Source organism: Sapajus apella, unplaced genomic scaffold, assembly GCF_009761245.1.
Source record: "Sapajus apella isolate SASKATOON/1434 unplaced genomic scaffold, GSC_monkey_1.0 scaffold81, whole genome shotgun sequence".
Lineage (NCBI taxonomy): Eukaryota > Metazoa > Chordata > Mammalia > Primates > Cebidae > Sapajus > Sapajus apella.
In genome coordinates this window covers 6038974-6054806 of record NW_022437021.1, presented here as the reverse complement: position 1 = coordinate 6054806, position 15833 = coordinate 6038974, and the positions used below count along the sequence as shown (strand labels likewise).

The window sequence follows — 15833 nt, the reverse complement described above, 5'->3', positions numbered from 1 at the left end:
TAGAGTCGAGTTTCAGTTCTAGCTTGGAACCCATACTGATATACCAGGTGGTTTCAATATAGAGGATCATTATGATCCAAAACAATGTTATGGTGGGCCACAGTGCATGTGTTTTTATTTGTAAGTATAAGCAGATTCTACTTCCTGCTACTTTTGCATCTTTTTTTTACTAGAAATTTTATTACTGACTATGAAAAGAACCACAATTTCCTAAGATTTGACCTCATAATCTTCTTAGTAAATTGTTCCAAAATTTCAAGCTTAAAACAGGGAACTCTTTCTTGGTATATGCAATGGAATTAGAAGAGACCAAAGTTATGTCTGATATGGCTTAATTATGTGCTTACATTGTATAACTCAAATGACATTTCATAATCCTGAGAACCAATTAAGTATTACAGATGTATTCGAAGTAAAATTATTCATCTTCATTTCTTCCCATTTGTTATCTACACCACTCTTTGCACCATGTCATACTTTTTCTCTTGTGCGTTTTTCTTTGCTTGTAGAGACATATGTACATATGGCATTTTGTGTGTTTATTTTTTTATTAAGATAATATGTATGGCGGGATGCAGTGGTTCACGCCTATAATCCCAGCACTTTGGGAGGCCAAGATAGGAGGATTTCTTGAGGCCAGGAGTTTGAGACTTCCCTGGCAACATAGCAAGAACCCCATCTTTACAAAAAATTTTTTAAAATTAGCTGGGTGTTATCATATGTGTCTGTAGTCTTAGCTACCTGGGAAGCTGAGGCAAGAGGTTTTCTTGAGCCCAGGAGTTTGAGGTTGCTGTGAACTATGATCATGCCGCTGGACTCTAGCCTGAGTGACAGCCTGTCTCTAAAAATGAAAATAAAAAGTAAATGAATAAATAGTGAATACATAATGATATAATTTGTTTTCACTTAAAATACGTATTGGATATTATTTAAAATCAGTACGTGACTATGTAGCTCTTCCTTAGTAACTATATATTATTCCATAATATGAATAACCTGTATTTATTAATATAAATAACCATATTTATTAATAAATGTATTGTTTGTATATGTATATGTTACTATAATAAATATAACTTATATTAATTATATATCATCTTACTATTACTATTAATAAACATAACTATGTATTAATATAGTTAACTATTATTAACTATATATGAATCAACTATAAATATTTAACTGTTCCTTATTCACAGATCTTTGGGTTGTTCCCAGAATGTTGCTATAATTATTTTAGAGTCAATATTAGTATAAAACATATATACTATCGTTTCTCTTGGATACTCCATTAATGAATTTTGTTTAGTAAGAAATACAATTTATTAAGAATACAATTTCTGTAGTAATGAATTTGGCATGAACATTTGCCAATGAGTTTATAAATGACAGGAGAACTGTTTTCCTCTGTTCTAACTAGCATTGACTAATCAATCATTTTAACTTTTGCCATTCCAAAGGGTAAAAATGGAATGTCCTTTACATTGGCATTTGCTTGACTGCTAGTGACATTGAGCATTTTTTCATGTATTTCATGACCATTTGTAAATTTGCTTGTATAAGTTGCTTCTTTGTGTGTATTTTCTATTTTTCTATTGTCTTTTAATATTTTTCTTAAAAGGTTTTCTAGATATTTGTCACAGTAACAATGAGGCTTTTATGGTGATTAGCTACACTATATAATTTTAAAATATAGGCACTTATAGGAACTCTGTCAAAACATTGTTTGTTAAATAATAGAATCAATATAGAAATTATAGTCTGTTGAATTTTCCATATGTCTCCTTTTTTGTGTTTTATTAGTAGATTTCCTTAACCTTAAAGTTTTTTGACTGTTCATTTTTCTTAAAAATCTGTAACCATTGACATAGTTTATTAGATTAGGTTGACATGTTAACAGATGAAAATATTTGTTTTATTAATCTTGTCCATGTTCAATTCCAACTCCAAATATTAGTATTAACATGAACATAATTTTATGTTTTTTTTGCATTAAAAATCTCAAAGTCTCTCATTTATACATTCACATGTTCTCTTCTTAGGGTTTATTGGCTTTGAAATCAGTGGTACAATATATTTTCATTCTTGTTTTGTATTCTATCCTTAAGAATGTATAGATCACCCAGCTAGTGAGACTGTTGGCCCTGGGGAGTTCAGAAGTCTGCCAGCCACAGTGGAAATGGGAAGGTCCTCTGAGCTAACTTTGACTTCCTGACTTTCACAGTCAGTAATAAGATTGAGATTAAAGAACTGATTGAACCTTTCCAACAGCCATGACATTACTGGGCTTTTATCATCCCTGTTTAGTTTTCTCACCAATTATCTGTGTGTCATTAATTATCAGCAAGTGTTGGTAGAAAATTTTGTTGATGAAAAAAAGGAAACCTCTTTCCACAAAACATTACTGTGTTCTCTCTCCTTAGGCCAGTGACATTGATTAATTTTGTCCCGTTTTTACTGTATATTCTGCTTCTTCCATCACTTTTATTTTCCCTAATTTCCTAATGGTCATGAAGAGATGGGTCTCTAGGTTACTGTTTCTCAGTGACTGGCCGTAGCTCTAGAAATTCTCTCACCAGCTCTCATTCAAGCCTTGTGTGCTTTTCTTTCATCATATGGTCATTCATCATACTTCAAACACTTACTGTTTGCTCCTCATTTAAGTCCAGGTTGCACTGTGGCGATAAACAAGGTTTAACACTGCAGGACTTGGTGCCTCCTAGAACATGGTGAGAAACTTAATGATGATTAAAATATGTAGTCAGCAGAGAAATAATGTCACAGGAGTTATATGTAACATCTACAACAAGCCTGGGTATTTATATACAACAGAAATTTTTCCTGCTCTGAAGTTGTTTAACATGGTCACAGATACATGCCTTAGTACATTTCTGTGTCTAAAAAAAAATGTGATGTAATTTAAATCTTCTTATTTTTAAAAATACCCTAAAAGCAGCAAAATGTATTAATCTATGGGGATTCCTTTCCCCATAGTTAGTGAAATTTTGACTTCTTGAGGATTTTCTGAAATGCTCTGGAGAGTCTCAGTTCTTGGCATATTTGTAGATACACGAAACCTCAGTAATAAACAAAGAGGTCTTCACTATTCCATAGTAGAGTCACCTGGGAAGCTTTATATGTACACACACAGATATATATATATATATATATATATATTTTTTTTTTTTTCACCTCCCAGAATCAAGTTTAAAAATCTACATAGTGTAATACTGGGAATTTTAGCCAGTGTAATCAGCCAAGAGAAAAAAATGAAAAATCCAAATTGGACAAAAGGAAGTTGTCAAATCATCTTTCCTTGCAGACAAAGTAATATGTATAAAAAAATCTAAAGACTCCATCAAAAAAAAGTCACAGAACTGATAAACTAATTCAGTAAAGTTGCAGGATACAAAATCAACATATAAAAATTAGTAGTGTTTCTTCCCCAATAATGAATTAGCTGAAAAAGAAATGGAGCAATTTAATTTATAATAGTTACCATAAATATGTAGGAATCAGTTTAACCAAGGAAGGTGAAAGACCTGTATAAGAATACTACAAAACAGTAATCAAAGAAATTGAAGATACAAATGGAAAGGATCCTATGATCATGGATCGGAAAAATTAATATTAATAAAATACCATACTACCAAAAGCAATCTAGAGATTCAATACAATTCCTATCAAAATACCAATGACATTCTTCATGGGAGTAATAAACAATCCTAAAATTTATATGGAACCACAAAAGAACCCAAATAGCCAAAACAATACTGAGCAAAAAGAACAAAGCTGGAGACATCACACTATGTAACTTCAAAGTATACTACAAATCTATAGTAACCAAACAACATGTTATGGGCATATAAAAGAGACACACAGATGAAGGGAACAGAAAAATGCTCAGAATAGAGAATCCCCAGATTAATCTGCATACCTATAGCTAACTGATATTTGATAAAGATGTGAAGAACATATTTTGGGGGAATGACACTCTCTTCAATAAATGGTGCTGGAAAAACTGGAAATCCATGTGCAGAAGAATGAAATAAGGTCCTTATTTTTCACCATATACTAAAATCAACTCTAGATGGCTTAAAGGCTTAAACATAAGACCCAAAACTATTAAACTCACAAAGAAAACATAGGAGAAACACTTCAAGACTTTGGTCTAGAAAAGGATTCTATGGCTAAGATCTCAAAAGCATAGGCAACAAAAATAAAAATAGATAAATGGAACTCTATTAAACGAATAGGCTTCTGCAAAGCAAAGGCAACAGGAGCAAAGATACAACCTGTTGAATGGGAAAACATATTTGCAAACTCTTCCATCTATCAAGAGACTAATATTTAGATTATGCAAGTAATTCAAACAACTCAAAAGCAAAATAAACAAACTCGTTAAAAAGTAGTCAAAGGATTTGAAAAAAACATGTCTCAGAAGAGGACATACTAATGGTCCATAGGTAGGAAAACATGCTCAACATCACTAATTATCAGATAATTGTAAATCAATCAAAACCACAATGAGATACCATCTTACCCCAATTAGAATGGCTATCATCAAAAAGACAAAACATAACAAATGTTAGTGAAGATGTGGAGAAAAGGGAAATCATACACTGTTTGTAGGAATATAAATTAGTGCAGCCAATATTGGGAACCTATGGAAGTTTCTCAAAAAACTATAAATAGAACTACTATATGATCCAGCAGTTCTACTACCAGGTGTTTATCCAAAAGAAAGGAAGTTGATATATCAAAGGGATACCTTCACCACCATGTTCATTGAGGCACTATTCACAGTAGCAAAGATACGGAATCAATATAAGTATCCATCAACAAATTAATGGATTAAAAAAATGCAATACATACATACACTGGAAGATTATTCAGCCGTAAAAATAAATGAAATCCTGTCATTTGTAGCAACATGGGTGGAACTGAAAGTTATTATGTTAAGGGAAATAAGCCACTCACAGAAAGACAAATAGGGTATATTTATATTCATATATGGGAGCTAAAAAAGTTGACCTCATGGAAGTAAAAAGTAGAATGATAGTTACCAGAGGCTGGTAAGGATGTTGGGGTGGGGGATGAAGAGAGGTTGACTAAGTAGTACAAAGATACTGTTTGATAGAAGGAATATGTTCTAGTGTTTGATAACACAGTAGTTAACAATAATACATTGTGTATTTGACTAATGTCAAATACATGTAAAAGAACTAAAGGAAAAGATTTGGAATGTTCCCAAGACAAAGAAATGATAAATATTTGAGGTAAGGATATCCTATATACCCATCATTATACATTGTATGATTGTATCAAAATACCCTGTGCTTCCCATAAATATGTACTATGTATCAATAAAAAAATACTTTAAAAATATCTTTAGGAAATATAGGCATTTGCTCAGATGCATGGATAAGAGGTCAAAATTTCTCCCATGACCCAGAGCATCTCCTGACTCTCCCTATGGTCCCTTTACCCGCTAGCCTTAGGGACATGTATACTTGCCAGAAATCCTAGCCTCTTGCTCTTTCACAGTCCTGCAGCCTGCTGGTTTCCATTGCTCCTCACTCTGCCAGCAGGAGAGTGAATGGTGACCCCAGAATAAGGTGGGGGCTGTGTAGTAGGTCAGGGAGAGGGAGAGAAGAGCTTGAAAGACAGGGCTTGGCATGGAGAGCTTCAGACAACAAGAGTTGTGCCTCAAGGGAGAAGATTGTAAGAGTATTCTGTGAAGAATCTGATAATTCCAAGACAACAGACCTAAAGAATCCAAGGAACTCTCCATTGAAGACCCCAGTTGACAAATGAGTAACTTGGAGGAAACCAAATTGCTTGCATTGATTGGATAGGGAAAGATAGAGAAGGAAACTTTAAAAAATTATCATTAATAGTCTCAGGGAGATAAAAGAAGATGGTTCATCCATAAAACAAGAATGCCAGATTATTTTTGAGAAGCAGAATTTAGTCAACACAAAGGAACTCTTGGAAATTAAAAACATAACGAATTAAAAGCAGCAATAAAATCATGGAAGATAAAATTGAAGATATTTTGGCAGAAAATAAACCAAAAAATGCCAACATGAAAAATGGGAAAGTATCAGAAAATCAGAGGTCTAATCCAGGGGATCCCACATCTGAATAACTGAGGAAAAAAGAAAGGAGGAAATCATTAAAGTAATAACTATTAAACCATAATTTTTTCACATGTATGGGATTGAATTTTTGGATTAGTGCCCAGAACATTTAAAAAATAAACTGAAAATAACATTCTTTATTGCAAAATTTCAGAATACTAGGTTCAAAGAAAAATCCTACAAAAAGGAAACAGGTTTACTACATGGAATCAATAATTACAATGGCATTAGATTTTCTTTTTTTTTTTTTTTTTTTTTTTTTTTTTTTTTTTGAGACAGAGTTCAGCTCTTGTTACCCAGGCTGGAGTGCAATGGCGCGATCTCGGCTCACCACAACATCTGCCTCCTGGGTTCAGGCAATTCTCCTGCCTCAGCCTCCTGAGTAGCTGGGATTACAGGCACGCGCCACCATGCCCAACTGATTTTTTGTATTTTTAGTAGAGACAGGGTTTCACCATGTTGACCAGGATGGTCTCGATCTCTTGACCTCGTGATCCACCCGCCTAGACCTCCCAAAGTGCTGGGATTACAGGCGTGAGCCACCGTGCCCGGCCGACATTAGATTTTCAACAGCAACACTGAAAGGGGGATGGCAGTGAGACAATAGCTTGAAAATGTGGATACAGAAGTATTTTCAACCTAGAATTCTGTGCAAACTGTCAATGAAGTATGAAGGTAAAATTATTATTTTCAGATACACGAGTTGAAAATTTTGCCTGTGTTACATTCTTTCTCAGGAAGATGCTTGAGGATACTCCACTAATATTCAAGGAATATACCAAGGAAGAGAAGACAAAGAAACCAGGTAACAAAATCCACCACAGGAGAGAGGTGAAGGAAATCCACAGGACAACGAAGAAGAGATCCTCGGATGATAATTATGCATCAGATTGGGAAATTAACTTGATAGGCCAGCAGGCCAGAAGTCTCCAGGAGATATTTCATAAAGGAGATAAAATTGTTAGCTAGCAATCCGAGTGTGTTTAAGCAGACTTATAAGGTGGGAAAAGAATTTGGTGTTGAATTAGTAGTGACCACAAAGAAAACTAAACAAAGGAAAACAAACTAACAAACAAAATAATTAAATTATTACTAACACCAGGAAAAACAAATTTTTGTGCAGGGGAAAGAAAGGTATTCATAGTAAACTTCATAGCTCAGCTGTAAATAACACATGGTCATAATAATTTAAACATTGAAGGTTGATGTAATTTAAAACAAAACAAAACAAAAAATACCTCTTTAAGCGATAATGCTGTAGCCAAGGCCATTCCAGGACCAGCATCCTGGATCAATGGTTCATTTCAGCCCGCGACATTTCATAGAATATAAACATCAGGATCACTGAGATGATGGAGTGTGTTAATGTTTTTTTTTACTCTTTGCCCAGTGTTCTTTTCCCTGAGCTACACAATTAATACATTGGATTACTATAATTAGCCTGATTATTTTTGACTTTAGAAGCACTAAGTCACAAAGGTTCATCATCATCTTCATATTGAAAATAAAAGTGATACTTTCTCCAAGGGTATGGAAAGTTAAAAAATAGATATAGCTTATTAAAGCCTTATGTTTTGCCATCTGAATCGCAGTGCATGGAAGCAGACAGCCCTTATTAACATGTTGGTTTCCATGGGAGGCCACTCATCTAATTAAGCATTGAATTTTCCTCACTGTTTGCTTAGAGACAAGGCTCTCCTCCAGAGTTGCTTTAGGATCTGAACTGTAGGTGAAATTATTCTCAAAAATTTCTGACTATGACATAGTGATACATGTCTCATGGGTATTTCTGTTTGATGCATTAACATTTTTTTCATGTGGTGATATTTATTGGAACTTAAATCTATGAATAAAAAATGAAGAAAATAAGAATAATATTTACTAAGTTAACAGCTCTTCATAATGCCATGCTAGATATTAATTTTTTTTAAAAAAGTTGACTTCCCCATCATCTTAGATTGTTGGGGGAAAAAAAGACAACCTCAGCTGAGCTAAGATAAGGCATTGTAATAATTTTTTATAAATTTATGGAGATATGAAAACCAGGTGAGAGAAGCCATTATCTTTAAAAGAGCATGTCTTTTTAGTAACACTGAAGTTCTATATTTGCTAAACGCTTCACAGATTATTAAATGTTCAGAATGTGATAAATGCTTAATTTTAATTATGGGGAACAGTAGGAAAACACAGTGATCAAATTATTTTGCTTCTAAATTTAGCAATTTTGACTTTTAGTTTCATCATTCTGCAGCATAACAGTATACGGAAACATTTTAAACATTCATCTAGAATTCTAAAAAGTGTACATATTTTTCTTTGTTTATATTTTATATATAATTATATATTGTAAAAATGTGAATATCCTGCATTTAAGAATTGTGGAGATTGTTCCTTAGTGAGACTTGGGTAGAATTTCATGCATTACAATACTAATGTATCCTAGAAGAATGAAGGGGAGAAAAAAGAACAACTGGAACTACATGTAGCTCCTGATTTCATAGTAAAGCAAGATAAGATAATTTCATACCAATTCCCAACAAAACATCTGTGAAAGTTTTATTTTTCTTGAGTATATTTTTTGTACACACTGGAATAGATTCATTTAAAAAATGCCAGTGTTTGCTATATTTCTAGACTCACTTTGCTACTTAATTGCCACAAAATGTGTCTATTGTCAATATAGCATTCTGAAATAAATATTCACTAGTAACAAATGGTTTATTTCTAAGCATAATATCAATTTTTGACAAATAGGTATTTTAGCAATTAATTAGAGGACAATTTAAAACCTGAATCAAAAGCCTGAGGACATTGGCCCTGTTATAAATATTTGTGATGATTAAAGGCATAAGAATCAATTTGTAGATCGTAATAATTAGGTTGTGGGAAACTGGTTAGAATATTTTTGGAAAGGTAGCTAAGTTCCCCACACCCTTTTAAAGACCATTCACTATTAATTATTTTGGGTTTGAGCTATCATAGTTGAATATAGAACTTGTGTTAATTCTTGATTTTATAATTCACAATGGTTTACAGATTGACCATTGCATTTTTACAAATGGCTCTAATGGTCTAAATTTCATGCTTTATTCAGTTTTTCATGTGTTCTTTAAAAATTGATAAGCATGAGAGACTGAAAGTTAAGATTAATGAAAAAAAGATTAATTGATGCTGTCTACAGCTAATACCCAGAAATGTAGATGTTTGAATCTTATTACCATGATGAGATTGAATTTTTTTGTGTTTTTATGTAATGCACTTCCATTTCTGTTATCATAATGACTTTCCCAGAAGGTTCCCTGCAAAAACACATTTGCCCTTTTTTGGGAATAATTGAAGATGACTAAAGTAATTTTGAACACCCTGCGTTAATCTCTGAAGTATCTGAAATCTTATTGGCATAAAACTAATTATTTTTCATTTCAATAGATATATTAATTAAAAAGATAGGAAGTTTATTATGGTTGAAAACTTGCTGTTTTTCTTTAATAGACCAGGGAGCAAGCAGGTGTATAACAGACAGAATAATGCTATGCCAAATTAAGATTGTCTTATACAGATGGTACTGAGAATTGATTTCTAAATGAGACTTTCTAATGTTCAGATAGAAAACCAAATGACACCTGATTTTCTCCATATTCTTCATTAGAGCTCTCATTTAGCTCCTAATAATTTCCTGCTAGACATGACTGTTAATATTATAGAGCCTTTCCTCATTCTGTATTTTAGGAAATATGGTTATTACATGAAGCCATTAAAGAATGTTTTAAAAATTTGACACCGGTCTCAGTGGCTTTCTGGGCTTCTTTTGAATGTTTTCATCCTATTTTTATTATAATAACAAAATAGTCTTCCATATGTAGAAACTGGAGGACTAAAGATCAAAGAAAATGAAATTCCATATGTCAGCTCATATTGTGTTGGACATTCAGAGGGTATCTCAGTAGTGAATTTTCTGTTTAAGATGTGGGACTTCATTTAGTTGTTTAGAACATGTTTTTTGCATCCTCGGGATCATCTGCTGATCTGCTTGTAACAATTTGGATCCAGCAAAGGAATTAAGGCCAGTTAATTAAACAGTGCACTCCTTTCTAGAGCTCCTTTCAAACCCAGATTGAAAAGAAATCACCCCCAAAGAATGATGACATGCAGACAGTGATTGGAAGTGCTACATGATGCTTTAATTTTAAGATACCCAGCTTGGGAGTTTCCATTAAGAATAGGGGAAACACCCTCCTGGGCTTTACTCTTGTCACCTTGCCTCTCTCCAATTTAAGATGAATCTGCACCCAACCCCTTTGTTTGCATGTTTTCCAAGATAGACATGAGACCCAGGAGGGAAATAAGCTCAAGCAGTAGAGTATACGCACACTACCAGAGGTTTTTCAGATTGGCTTGGATAGGCACAGCATTCATGTGTCTAGCCAGTACAGCTCATAGGTATTTTCTCTTTCCTGTATAAATTGCTGTTACTTCAGACCCCTCTGAGAGGATGTAGAGAGAGGTTTGTTGATCATATATGTCTAAATTCACAAGTTTTTCAATGTTACATTCCATTTGAAATTAGTTTTCTTTGGTATAGCTTATTTTTGTGATTTATTCCAAGACCTTTAAACTCAAAATCTATCACCTTTGTTAATTTTTCAATCCACATCTCTTTCTTTTTAGTTATGCTAGCCTTCTCAGTTGATAGTAAGATAATTCATTTTGATTTAGTATCTGTTACTTTAGTCAGTAAAACCACTTAAACTCTGAATATTGATTCATTTTCACTGTGTATAAAAAAGAATGGCCCTGTAGTTGGGAGAGAGTAGCATACGTTCCCAAATGAAGTTGAGTAGAAAGAACTACTGACTCTCCATTTCCCAATTTGGCTTCTGTGCTACTTCCATATAGTTCAGAAAAGCACTTATCAGTCAGGTCAGTCCTATAATTCTGACAGACAGAAACTTAATGACAGAATAAGATTATGTCACTTGAATTTCTTGGAAGAGTTCTTTCGGTTTTTCTCTTGGAAAATTATGTTAGATAGCTCTTAAATACAATAGCTTGTCTTTAACAGTTTCTACTCACCTTGGGAATATTTCTAATACTAATTTTAGGCAGATGCCCAGTTCTGTTAAAGGGAAGACTCAGCCCTCCCTACGTTCTTTGTGTATACAAAGCCCAATAACTTGGAAACCTTCTTACTCTACTAGATCTTCTTTCACAGAACTTGAAAAAACAAAGATCAATCACATTAGCCTCATTTGACTCATGTAAGTCTCCCGGCTCTAGATCCCATGGCTTCCAACTGCCTGCTCACTGTGGGCACCTCCATGCCAGAAACACCACCTTGCTTGGTATCCACCATTGCCTTGAAGTAGAAAGAGAGTGTGGAATGGGAGACCATTCCTTACTTGGTAAGCTAAGCAGTTATTTCCCCAGCATCTTGCCCATGGACCTGAAATTCTCATTTTTTGAGTATTTCTCTCCAGAAAATTTTCATCTTTAGGAAAAGCATATTAATGTTCAAAGATCTTAAAGAATGCAAATTAAATTGTTAGGTTATCTAGAAACGACAAAGCATGTTACTTATCTCAGAGCCTTAGGGAGTGTAACAAAAAAAGCAGAAAGGGAATGGAAGAACTTAAAAAGGGCAGAAAGCAAGACAAACTCCTCCTGCTACTCAGATTTTACAAGAACTGGGCCTACATGAAGTATATGGCAAAAAAGTACACATGAAAGGCCTGATGCCTTAGCATGAATGCTTGTGTCTTATACCATCCCAGTAGCACACTTAAATACTGTCAAGTATATCCAAAGCGACACATTAATTATACTGTGATGTTGAATAGCTAGGGTTTTATTTCTGCCTTTTTTTACATCTCTGTATAACCTTCAAAGTATTCTTTAAAAATTCAATACTTTGAATTGCAATGATGCTTTGTAAAATAAAACTATTTGGGTGTACATTGCATTATAGATTAGGATTTAATATTTGCATTAGCTATTTTGAAACTCAACTAAATGGTATGAATCATGATGAATCATTTTGTGGCTTTTAAAAATTAAAGACCTAGTATTGCAGTTAAACCATTATCTGATGCATATTACAAAATATTTTGACACTGACCACATATTATTAGGACTTTAATTATTTTTAACTTCTAGAAAGTTGGATATATGAGTAGTTTATTTATTTATTTATTTTTAAATTTTTTTATTGCATTTTATGTTTTGGGGTACATTTGAAGAACATGCAAGAGAGTTGCATAGGTACACACATGGCAGTGTGATTTGCTGCCTTCGTCCCCTTCACTTATATCTGGCATTTTTCCCCATGCTATCTCTCCCCAGCTCCCCACCCCCCACTGTCCCTCCCCTTGTTTCCCCCCAACAGACCCCAGTGTGTAGTGCTCCCCTTCCTGTGTCCATGTGTTCTCATTGTTCAACACTCGCCTATGAGTGAGAACATGCGGTGTTTGATTTTCTGCTCTTGTGTCAGTTATGAGTAGTTTAAAGTTTGTACAGTCTATGGGTTTTTAAATGATACAGTGTTAAATATGGAACATACTATTTGAAGTATTTATTACTCATGTATAACTTTCATTTATCTGCCAGTGTCATATTTTGTAGCTTTAGGTTCACACAGTATATAGCTATTTTAATTAATTACTATGCACACCTTTTTGGATAGCAGACCTCTTAATTGTGATGTCAGTGTAAGACAAAAATGGGTTCAAATATCAGTACTCTCTCTTACTTACTATGTGTTCCTTTGGGCAACTCACTTAATTTCTCGTTTTTAAAAACTTTTAAGTTCAGAGGTACATGCGCAGGATGTGCAGTTTTATTACATAGGTAAAGGAATGTCATGGGGTTGGTTGCACTGATTATTTCATCACCCAGGTATTAAGCCTTGTATCCATCGGTTATTTTTCCTGATCCTCTCCCTTCCACCACCTTCCACCCTCTGATAGGTTGCAGTATGTGTTGTTCTCCTCTATGTGCCCATGTGTTTTCATCATTTACCTCCCAAGTATAAGTGAGAGGATTCAGTATTTGGTTTTCTTCTCCCTGTGTTACTTAGTTAAGGCAATTCACTTAATTTCTCTGAGGCTTTATTTCTTTTTCTATGAAACAGGGGCAATAATATCTACCTAGTAGAAGTGTTGTGAGGGTTAAATTGTCGAATGCATATAATACACTTAGCAAAATGTCTGTCTTAGTAAGCACTCAATAAATGGTAGTGATTCAACTCCAGTGTTTAATTTATAGAATCCCTTCCATTTCTGTTATCCATAAAATAATGGAATAGTGTAATTTTACAACGTGGAATGGTTAACAAAGATGTCTAATACTAAACCAACTATGTTTAAGATGAGAAACCTGAGTTACAGAGATATTAAACATGGCAAAAGAGTAGCATAGCTGTCTTTGTAAGACATTAGTGCTGTGTTGTAAATGGTAGGATTGTTAATGACTCCTGTTTGTAGATTTCTTAATCTCCTGTAAGCCCTGAGAGACCCTGCACAATCCTTAAAAGCATGGGGGGATATGCCAGATATAGGTGATGGGGCGGAAGGCAGCAAATCACACTACTATGTGTGTACCTATGCAACAATCTTGCATGTCCTTCACATGTACCCCAAAATCTAACATGCAATTTAAAAAAAAAAGAAGTTGATACATATCCTGAAAAATCAACAGGATATTCACTGTGCTTCATCTCAGATTAAATGGAATCACATATATTAAATAATCTTTGTATTTCTGACCATTCACGGAGCCTGATACCTCTAGCCACTGAGAAAAAGAGCATCCAACCTCACCTATTTAGACATTGGCGGGAGAGGTTGGTTATAATGCTTGTTTATTACTGTAAATGTCAGTAGTTCTGAGCAATAAATATAACATTGAATTTAATAGTGTGTGTTTATATCAACTTACTTAAAGTTGTGATAAAATACCATTTATCTGTTTATTTATTTTACCTACTTAAATTGTGAAGAGTTTCAGAAGGGAATAGAGGAAGTATTAAGGGGTACTCCCACGAAGTATATGCCATGGCACTGAGAATATGCTGCTTTCTGCTGGAGATGCTAAGACAACTGGCTAAAGATAGATCTACTGCTGGCAAAAGTGTCCCTGTTCATCATTTCATTACTATTTAAGACATTTTCTCATTGGAGTTTTATTACAGAAAATGAACGTAGTCAAACTGTAATATAAATCTTCAGTGATCCTACAGATGGATATGAGATGAATCTCCTTTTATAAATATTAAATAGCATATCCTAAGATGGCAAAATATTCTTAGGAAGATCTTATGGCTACTATAATAGAAAGATAAAGAGTTTCAAATATATTAATTTATCAAGTTCAGCACATGAAGTTGTCTTGTCATGTTATCTATTTCTAAGATTTTGAATGGCAAAACAGAAATTCAAGAATCATGTGCCTCATTATATGCTAATTGAGGCTTTACAAAGTTGGGTTCACTTAATAATAAAAGCTCTTTGATTGTGTTGGGTGTATAACTATTCATCCATATATTTATTCAGTATCAACCTCATTTAAGATAATGAGGTATGGTGGAAAGCTCACAAGAGCTGTGTGATGGTTGGATGGCTATGTTTCTTATTTCTTTTGACCTTTAGTTTTCTCATTTGTTTAAACAGAAAGGAAAAATACAAGATGGCAGATGGAAATAATTACGTAATTTGCGGTGTTTTTTGTTTTGTTTTGTTTTGCTTCTTTGTTTGTTTGTTTGTTTTGGAGGTAGAGTCTCACTCGGTTGCCCAGACTGGAATGCACTGGTGCCTCAGTTCACTGCAATCTCCGCCCCTTGTGCTCAAGTGATCTTCCTACTTCAGTGTCCCAAGTAGCTGGGACTACAGGCACGGCACTATGCCTGGCTAATTTTTTGTATTTTTTTAGTGGAGACAGAGTTTTGCCATGTTGTCTAGGCTGGTCTCGAACTCTTGGATTCAAGTGATCCATCTGCTTCTGCCTCCCAAAGTGTTTCGATTATGGTTGTGAGCCACCGCCTGGGGCCTAATTAAGTTATTTATATAAAAGTACTTAGAACTGCCTTTAAATTACAGTAAACTTTCAGTTAGTATTAGTCTTCCTTCTTTTTTTTTTTTTTTAGTGCCTGAGAATCCGCTGGTGTTTCACGTTTTATTAGCAAAGCTGATTCTTACTCTATAGAAAAAGAATGTGTGTGTCTTCCTCCTTGGTGGCCGTTCTTGTTCTCACAGGGTCTTCTGGTTTTTCATAGAAGATCAAGTATAGCTTTCTGTGTGTTTTATACAATAACCAAGTGAAGTGATTTTCTCAAAATTTAAATTAGAAAATTAAGGACTTGCCTGTTTGTCTAAAAGAAGCTCTCTAGGCTTGAGTTGTTGGGTTTGCTTTTTTTTTTTTTTTTTTTTTTTAGATGGAGTCTTATTCTGTATCCCAGGCTAGAGTACAGTGGCATACTCTCAGCTCACTGTAACCTTCACCTCCCGGGTCCCGGTTCAAGCAATTCTTCTGCCTCGGCATCCCGAGTAGCTGGAATTAAAGGCATGTGCCACCATGCCCAGATAATTTTTGTATTTTTAGTAGAGATGGGGTTTCACCATGTTGGCCGGGCTGGTCTTGAACTCCTGACCTCATGATCTGCCCGTCTCAGCCTCCCAAAGTGTTGGGATTACAGGCGTG

At 34.3% G+C, this 15833-nt stretch overlaps 1 protein-coding gene across 9 annotated transcripts in view; it reads left to right on the top strand.

The window, feature by feature from the left end:
- The window catches only part of CDK14 (cyclin dependent kinase 14), a 602339-nt gene that overhangs the window by 303680 nt on the left and 282826 nt on the right, over positions 1–15833 (top strand). The gene's annotated exons all lie outside the window — the stretch shown is intronic.